Source organism: Balearica regulorum, chromosome 14 (assembly GCF_011004875.1).
Source record: "Balearica regulorum gibbericeps isolate bBalReg1 chromosome 14, bBalReg1.pri, whole genome shotgun sequence".
Taxonomy (NCBI): Eukaryota; Metazoa; Chordata; class Aves; order Gruiformes; family Gruidae; genus Balearica; species Balearica regulorum.
The window spans coordinates 2,648,510-2,657,279 of NC_046197.1; the positions used below are offsets into that span (position 1 = coordinate 2,648,510).

At 48.2% G+C, this 8,770-nt stretch overlaps 1 protein-coding gene across 2 annotated transcripts in view; it reads right to left on the reverse strand.

Annotated features, from left to right (window-relative positions):
* The window catches only part of CTNNA1 (catenin alpha 1), a 119,192-nt gene extending 111,988 nt beyond the window's left edge, over positions 1-7,204 (reverse strand). The window contains exon 1 of one of the 2 annotated variants that reach the window (XM_075766725.1): positions 7,074-7,204. The gene's annotated coding sequence lies outside the window, so the exon portion shown is untranslated. Of the gene's footprint in view, positions 1-7,049 lie in introns of both variants that reach the window. The other variant, XM_075766723.1, reaches the window with a different exon arrangement.
* Between the last annotated feature and the right edge of the window lie 1,566 nt (positions 7,205-8,770).

The window sequence follows — 8,770 nt, forward strand, 5'->3', positions numbered from 1 at the left end:
AATGACGGGACAGACGGTCTGCACCTGCAGACGAGCCCGCCAGCATCAGAAGCTGAGCAGCACTCCTGCCAGCGCTGGGCACCGGCCACGACAGCCGCTGGACAAATCTGCAGAACAGAAGTCAGCCCGGGCTTGAACTCCTGGCTCAGGAGGCTCCTACGCTGCAGGAGCCTGGCACAGCACCTTAGGGAAGCTATACTACTCAACTGCCCTTTTCTCATTTATTGCTGGTTTTATTGCTTGCCTGTTGCTTTCCCTTTTAGGGATGGCTTTACACACGGCCACCGCCCAAGAAAAAGGTGGGAAGAAAACACGGGGAAGCCAAATGATTGTGGGGGTCAATAAAAACAGCAAGGGTCAAAAATTATGATCAGGGAACCAGAGTGGGACACCAGACACTGCCCAAGAACATCCATTGAAGGAGCCAGAGGATACTGCTCAACAGTGTGACAAGCAGTGGAACAGAAACGACCTTGGGAGTTCCTGTCTTATTCCCTCCTGGCGTTGTTAACAGCCAGCTTGGCCACGGCCAGGCAAAGGGCTTTTAATTTAGGGCCTCAGACAAGGGCTAGACTAATAAAAATTTGATGGGGGTCATGGAGACAGGACATTAGGCTGGATGGACCTCTCTGCTATAGTAATCAGATTGCACCAAGTTCCCCATACACAACTTCCAGTTCGTTGTTCAACTTGTCATCCTTTATATTAATAATTTAAGTTTTCAGATGCTTAGATGCTGAAACACCTGGCCATCAGGTACTGGTTGAAATGAACTTTATGGTAAGTTGTACATGAGGTTTATATGAGACTTGTCACTTGTGTACATGTCCACAGTCCATCATGAATTACCCAAGATCTTGGGCAACGCTTCAAAGCCAAGCAATGAGACTCACCAGGCCTCAGTCATGCTAAAGGAAATTAGTTTTACAAGTATACATTACAAAGATTTACTTGCAAGAAAGCGGGTAAAGACCAGGCAGCTTGTACATCTCGATTAGTTGCGTTTACAGAGAAGCACACCCACTTACACCTTCTTACTTCTCAGCATACCACCAGTCCTGTCCTCTGCTACTCAACAACGCTGTTTCTGAATTTGTTATTCTAGTCATTTTAAAAAAAAAAATATTTACCCATCTACAGCTTCAGCCGAAGATGTTAAGAGCACTTTACAAAGATGAATACTGACCTGCTCAGTGTTATGCAGGTTAAACACCATTTTATAGCATACAGCTCAGCCTTGTTTACATGAAAAATTAAACTGACTCTCCTGGCTACATAAAGCTCCATAGCTAGTGCAGCCCTCGTGCAGACCATTTAAGTGGATCTTCTGTGCTGAGTTTGTGTCATCCAGAAAAAGATAGGGAGAGAAGAATCTCCCCCTTAGAGCCTTAGATCTACATAGATATCACCTATAAAAGTACCTAGCATAAAACAGTGAATGAAAGCTCTCTGAACCCTTGCGGGAGAGGGAAAGGCGGGGGGGGGGGGGGGGGGGGGGGGGGGGGAGGGACACGGGACGATACCACATATGCCATTAAAGCCACAAGTTCCTGACAGCATTAATTCTTATTGACTCCTTATTAACTGAAAAGAAGAAAATTTAGTATTTACCTAAATGCCTTCTCAAACTTGTGCTGAACAACAACAAGGACAGAAGTGTCTGGCCTACACTCTCTCCTCATTTCCTTTAGTTAATCTCCAGGAAAAGAAAAAAGTCTTTTTCTCCTGATCCTTCATCAGCTATCCACAAGCTCAATAGTTTCAGTCTCTTTCTTCAAGTAGCTGTTGAAGGCTACTCCAGAGTAAGGTGCGTTAATTGGCTTACAGGCTCTTCTACCCTAACTTCCACTAACATCTCATTTGCTCCCCGACATCAGCTCCATAAGGAGATTCTTCTGAAGTACATAGAGTCACACACGTACCTGTTCCCTAACAGGGCACAGATAGCTTAGAAAACTGGGTGTTTGGCAAAAAGGCACACTACGAGCTTAAGTCGCATCTCATCTTGTCAACAGCGAAATCTTATGTGCCACACTGCTACTAGTTCCTCAGCTTATTTGCTCTCAACCCCCTCGCTGCCTTGCAAACACTATGGGAGTTTAAGTCACTCTTAGATTGTAACGTACATCGACACCCCTCCCTCCTCGTGTCATTCAATGTATTAAAACAGATCTACTGTGGAACCGACTGGCATCCAGCTCAGTTTCATGTTCTCAGTACTGTTCCATTCTCTACCTTGGTAACTGTTACGCCTTTAGCTATAGCTGCCCTCAAATTTGCTTTTTCCATCCATACATGTCTGAACTTAAAGCCTTCCAAAAGGGATTTTCACGAGTCTAAATGATTAATCAAGTAGCTGTCTTGTAAATTAGAGAAATTATAACAGAAGGGAACGTCAATAGGTTGGGCGAAAATTTCCCTTTGCAAACTGTGTTAGTTTAGATCTGCGTATTTAATAATTTCTATTACTTTGTAAAGCACAGGGAAAAAAAGGTTACTCCTCTCTGATTCTACCAGAGCTATTTATAAACACGTGTCAAAGGACTAGCAGATATTTTCCGTAGTACATCTGGGATTAGCGAACAAAAATATGCAATCATGTTTAGAGAAAAGGTAGCTGGCTCTTTAAATAAAAAAAGTGAAGGAGGAATTATGATTCGTATTTAAGTATCAGATTTGCCAGCAGAAGAGTCTACACCAACCCACCGCACACCAGCAACTGGATTTAACACCCACCCTCACCCTGACTGGAGGATAACGAGTTTCTGTCATTCAAGGAGAAAGCTCTCACTTGCAGTGACCACGTTCCTCCTGCGATTCCTTTACCCCAATAAATCTGTTCACACCCAGTTCTGCTTTGCGGCACAGCAGATCACTCTCAACACTTATCTTTTCAGCACGGCTCCTCCAGCAAGGGTGCTGGTACACAATTTTGTGGGTAGGCTCTATTTTAAGTCTCGTATGCTGGATTAAAATAGTATGGAGTTAAAAGTAGTAATTATCACACATCTGCACTTTCTCTAAAGCTGCAACTCTGTTTAACCAACGCATGAGCTATAAACTCACTGAATAGAGCTATTCCAGATTAGCTATAAAACTAAATTAGGGTGAATTCCCAGAGTAGTAAAGGATCCAAATCCTGAAGGTTATATACATTAAAGTTCACAGCACAAGAATTTGAGTGATTTCCAGTTAAGGCACAATAGTAGAAAACAACAACAGGCATTTGTCACCATGTTGGACAACTGTCTCAATATGGCACTGCCCTAACAAAATAATATTCAGTCTTTTTCATCATGGAAAATAAGGAGGTGACTGGTGACAGCCAACACGGCTTCACCAGGGGCAAATCGTGCCTGACAAACTTGGTGGCCTTCTATGATGGGGTTACAGCGTCAGTGGATAAGGGAAGGGCAACTGAGGTCATCTACCTGGACTTGTGCAAGGCATTTGACACTGTCCCGCATTACATCCTTGACTCTAAATTGGAGAGACATGGATTCGATGGATGGACCTCTAGGTGGATAAGGAATTGGCTGGATGGTCGCACTCAAAGAGTTGTGATCAATAGCTCAATGTTCAAGTGGAGAACGGTGACGAGTGGTATTCCTCAGGGGTCAGTACTGGGACCGGCACTGTTCAACATCTTTGACGGTGATGTGGACAGTGGGATCGAGTGCACCCTCAGCAAGTTTGCCGACGACACCAAGCTGCGTGCTGTGGTCGACATGCTGGAGGGAAGGGACGCCATCCAGAGGGACCTTGACAGGCTGAAGAGGTGGGCCTGTGCGAACCGCATGAAGTTCAACAAGGCCAAGTGCAAGGTCCTGCACGTGGGTCGGCGCAATCCCAAGCACGACTATAGGCTGGGCGAGGAATGGATTGAAAGCAGCCCCAAGGAGAAGGACTTGGGGATATTGATTGATGAGAAGCTCACCATGAGCCGGCAGTGTGCGCTTGCAGCCCAGAAAGCCAACCGTGTCCTGGGCTGCATCAAGAGAGGTGTGACCAGCAGGTCGAGGGAGGTGATCCTGCCCCTCTACTCCACTCCTGTGAGACCCCACCTGCAGTACTGCGTCCAGCTGTGGGGGGCCCCAGTACAGGAGAGACACGGAGCTGTTGGAGCAAGTCCAGAGGAGGCCACGAAGCTGATCAGAGGGCTGGAGCACCTCTCCTATGAGGACAGGCTGAGAGAGTTGGGCTTGTTCAGCCTGGAGAAAAGGTGGCTCTGGGGAGATCTAATTGCGGCCTTCCAGTACCTGAAGGGGCCTACAGGAAAGATGGTGAGGGACTGTTCATCAGGGAGTGTAGCGACGGGGTTCAAGCTGAAGGAGGGTCGATTTAGATTAGATGTTACAAAGAAATTCTTTACTGTTAGAGTGGTGAGGCACTGGAACAGGTTGCCCAGAGAGGTTGTGGAGGCCCCATCCCTGGAAGCGTTTACGACCAGGTTGGATGAGGCTTTGGGCAACACGGTCTAGTGGAGGGTGTCCCTGCCCGCAGCAGGGGGGTTGGAACTAGATGATTTTTAAGGTCCCTTCCAACCCAAACCATTCTATGATTCTATGATATTTCCTTTAGTGTCCAGCAAAGCCAAGAGATGCCAGTAAAACTGAATACAGCAAGTCCTTTAACAGAAATATCATGGCCACGTAGGTGCTCGCTATAGACTAGCCTTGCTATCCAACTACAATGCGTAGACTGGTTTTGCCACTAAATATTTTTGTGAGCTTCGCTAATTCTCCGCATAAGAAAGGTAATTTAGAAATCAAATAGTATCAGTAGATATCATGTCAAGGCAGGGCTGAAGTCCCACTAAAGTGTATTTCCAGTTCAAACATTTCTACTAATGCGGATTCCTTTGCAAGATCAGTTTCTCGATCCTACAGCTGCAGAAGGAAGATATTCAAGCTGCTGAAAAAACACAAATTAATTTTCTATTACTACATCTTCCAGCTAACTTTATCAGACCAATGGAAGCCCTATGAATAAGCTGCACATTAATGTCTGCCATTACATATGTCAGCACAGAAATGCTGATGTTTCACAAAGCTTGAAACTTTACTGTGAGGCAAATATTTAGGTTGGTATTTTAAATCATCAGTTTGGGTGCAAGATTTCTAATCTCTGCCTGCTGTGCTCCCCCCCTGCCACCTTGTGTAAACTTTTAATCTCTGATGCAGAGGCCTATTATTAGAGCTGGCCGAAAAAAAAAACCCAAAGACTGAAGGCATGTTGTTTATTATGAAAAAAGGTTAGGGCAAAGCCTTTTTAAAACAAAACCTGATAAAGCCTTTGTCTGTTTCTCCTGACAAAAGTCAAAAAACATTTCCTTGATGTTTTAAAAACTGTTTCTCTGTCAATAAAAAAAAAGTGACTCAACAAATAATTATGCCCTTTTTAAACAAAAAGTTTCGATTCAGTGGGAAAAACAAGTCCTATTAAACATTTAACCTGGCCTTAGCACCCCAAGACAGACCAAAGGGTACCTAAAAGCCCACGCATATTGTAAAGTAAGCCAGGCTTTCACCTCCATTTAAACCCAAACTTGCCTACAAACCAACCCAGGAGCTGAAAAATAAAACAAACCAAAACAAACCACGACCTTTATCTGGGCTTGAAAGTACTGGAAGCCTGGTGTAGCCAGCAGGACTGAGGACGTGCAGAAGCACAAGAGTACAGCTAACAGAGCCTCTCCCACCTCCCCCGCTTCCCCACTCACAGGGCAGGAAAAAAGCAGGAAACAAGTAACTCAAGCACCAACAATACTTTCACATAACCCTCATCTCAAAAAACAAAAGACAAAGGAAAAAAAAAAGGGGGGGGGGGGCGGCAGCAAAGAGCTCCCAGACTAGTTCAATACAGATAACCCAGACATGCCTGGAGTCATAACTCCAAAAGCTGGAACGAGGACACAGCCATGGAGGCTCATACCCCAGACCGGGGGAGTGAGATCACCCTGGTGAGAAGACACCCGTGGCCTCCTGGGCAGGGCAGGCCAGGCAAGGGCAGGCAGGCAGGAAAGCGTGCCTTGACCACATCCAATTCTTCACCAAATACAAGTGTGCCACACGCCTTCCTGCGAGCTTTCAGTCTGAAAAATTTCACTTTGAACTAGTGTCAGTAATGAATAAAAGCCAGCTGACACCTACTGCCCTGCGACCCCACCACCACAGGGATGAGGGCCGTGCATAAGCCAGCGGCTGAGAGTTGATACGCTCTCCCTACTTTTCGGCTGTAAAAAGTAGCACGAAACTTCTTGTCAGCAAAGGAGAAGCTCTCGCCTTACTGCATGCTAGCAGATTAGAGGTGGGTGTCAAAAAACGTGGCGGAGCCAAGCTAAGGAGAGGGGGGTGTTCCCAGTGCAGAGAGGCTGGTTCACGTACCGAAACAGAAACACCAACTCGGGCGATAGGGAGGATACTCGCTTCGGCTGCACCGAGAGGAACTGGGGGGGGATCGAAAGGAGAAAGAAGGAGACGCACACGATGGCCAAGCCCAACTCGGTGTCGCTAGCCGGGCAGACAGCCCTGCCCGCAGCCGCCCTGCCCGGGCCCACTGCCGGAGAGCGGCGCCGGGGCGGCCCCGCCGGGCTGTGCCCGGCTGCGCGGGGAGGAGCCTCTCCCCACAGCTCCGCTGCACCGAAACTTCTCCAGGAACAGGGCTTGCCTCTCGCTTTTCCTCCGGAAAATAACGCTCATCAAGCCCAAACACAGCCGGCTCCCGCCCCACCACAAGCCGGCCTCCAGCCCCCCCTCCGCCACCACCCCGCACCAGCCTGGCCCAGCGCGGCCTCCGAGCGCAGCCGGCCCGGGCCCGGGCCCAGGCCCACACCCCACCGGCGGCGGCGGCGTGGCCCGGTGCGGCGGAGGGGAGCGGAGCGGGCCGGGCTCTACTCCACTCCCCCCCCCCCCCCATCCTCCTCAGCCTCCCGCCGCCCCTCACAGAGAACGAGCGCCCGGCAGGGCCCAACCCTCCTCACAGCGCAAAAGTTTCAAAGTGAGACAAACGGGACAGCGGAACCGCACCCGAGGACCCCACAACTTTACCGGAAAGCAGGAGGACCGCCTCACCGCCGCCTAACTCCCTTACGATCCGACCCTCGGCCGCTTTGTTTCTGTATGTTTCTCCCTCTCTCCCGACGCCGCTCCCGTCCCGCTGAGGAAAATCGGCTCTTCCGGGCACCTCCCCGCCCCGCGTTCCCCGGCCCGGCCCGGCCGCTCTTCCCGGTACCGCCCGCCGCGCCGCCCCCGCGGCCTTCCCGGCACCGCCTGCCGGCAGGTGAGGGCTGGAGGCGGGCGGGAGACCCGCGGGGTGCCCTCAGGGCACCCCGCGGGTCTCCCGCCCGCCTCCAGCCTCTCCACAGAGTCGTGGTGGTCAGGCTTCAGCCCCTCAAGTGAAAAGAGAGGTTCAGGTTCTCTAAGCTTTGGGTGGATGTCATTTTGTGAGGTAAAATAAAAAAAAAAATTTAGGTCGTAACCCAGCTTCACCTACCCTGAGGTAGCACAGGACGTGAGAGTTCTGTGGAGAACTGGGAGGTGATGGGTAGTGGGTTTTGAAGGAGGTGGAGGGAAAAATTACACCTGGGTTTCTCTGGAGGTTTGTGAATCGGTGCTTTGTTTTGAAAACCTAAAGTATATTCACCTTCTTTGAGAGGTGTTGCTTTTAGGAAAAGTCTTGTTTTCGTGCATCTCTAATAACAAGAATACAGGGGAGAAGAAATGCCAGAGGTAGAAGCAGGGCCCCGCTCAGAAGAGAGGCAGGTTTTAGGGACCCAACCTCAATCCACAGAGTGTGCAGATGAGGAGAGTTGTCTTTAAGTGGCAATTTGTTTCAAAAGGTTTCTTTGAAAAGTCTCAGTGAGCCTCTTGTCTGAGGGACCGTTTTCATCATACGACAAATTACTCTGGGATTTTTTGTGGTGTGTTTTGAGATGGGTTTTAATACAAACATCTCTACAGAACTCACACTGGATTGTAAAAACGATTGAATAAATTTAATACCGTTCATGACTCATTTGCCAGCACTTCTGAGGTACCTGTATCTACTCACTCCATCCTTTGATATTAAGCAAAATAGAGAGAGATTGGGCAACCTACCAGAGAGGTAGGTTAATTTAAGGTACGTAGTTTAGCCAAGGGAGATGGGCACTCGGTGAGGATTCCTGAGGGGGCCACCTCCCAGGTCAGTGTCACGGCAAAGGCACACTACGATTCAGGACTTTCCTCAGGGTCCCAGTTCAATGGCATTAGCAAGGCCATGTTTCCTATTTTTGCCATCCTCCTACAAGCCTTTCCTGCAGGAAGACAGACGGTGTCCTGCAGTGATTTAGATTGCATTTTTCCTTCCTGCAGGTTTAATCCAAGAAAGGGATCCAAGACAAGGAAATAAACGGAGTACTGTTATTTTACAATCCAGAAAGAAAATAGGGATCAAGAGTCCAACCTTGTCGGTGAGCGAAGTTAATCGAAAGAAAGTGAGATCTGTAATTAGGATACTGACAGAGATACATGTTATTAAAATAATATATGGTCTTCAGCGCTTTAACAAACAGGCTCTCCTCTGGAAACACAGAGAAAACAGATTTTTTAAGCTCTTTGTATTTCCTGCTTGTACCAAACCATTAATATTTTGGTGTCAGTTGCACCAGGGATTCAGACTACTCATTTCTGATCTGTAGCATACTCTCAGTAAAATCGAGTTTACACTTCAATAGCTTGCTTTCTTTCATTAGTCCTTTTAATATCATGTCTTGGCCTCCTGTGGTGGC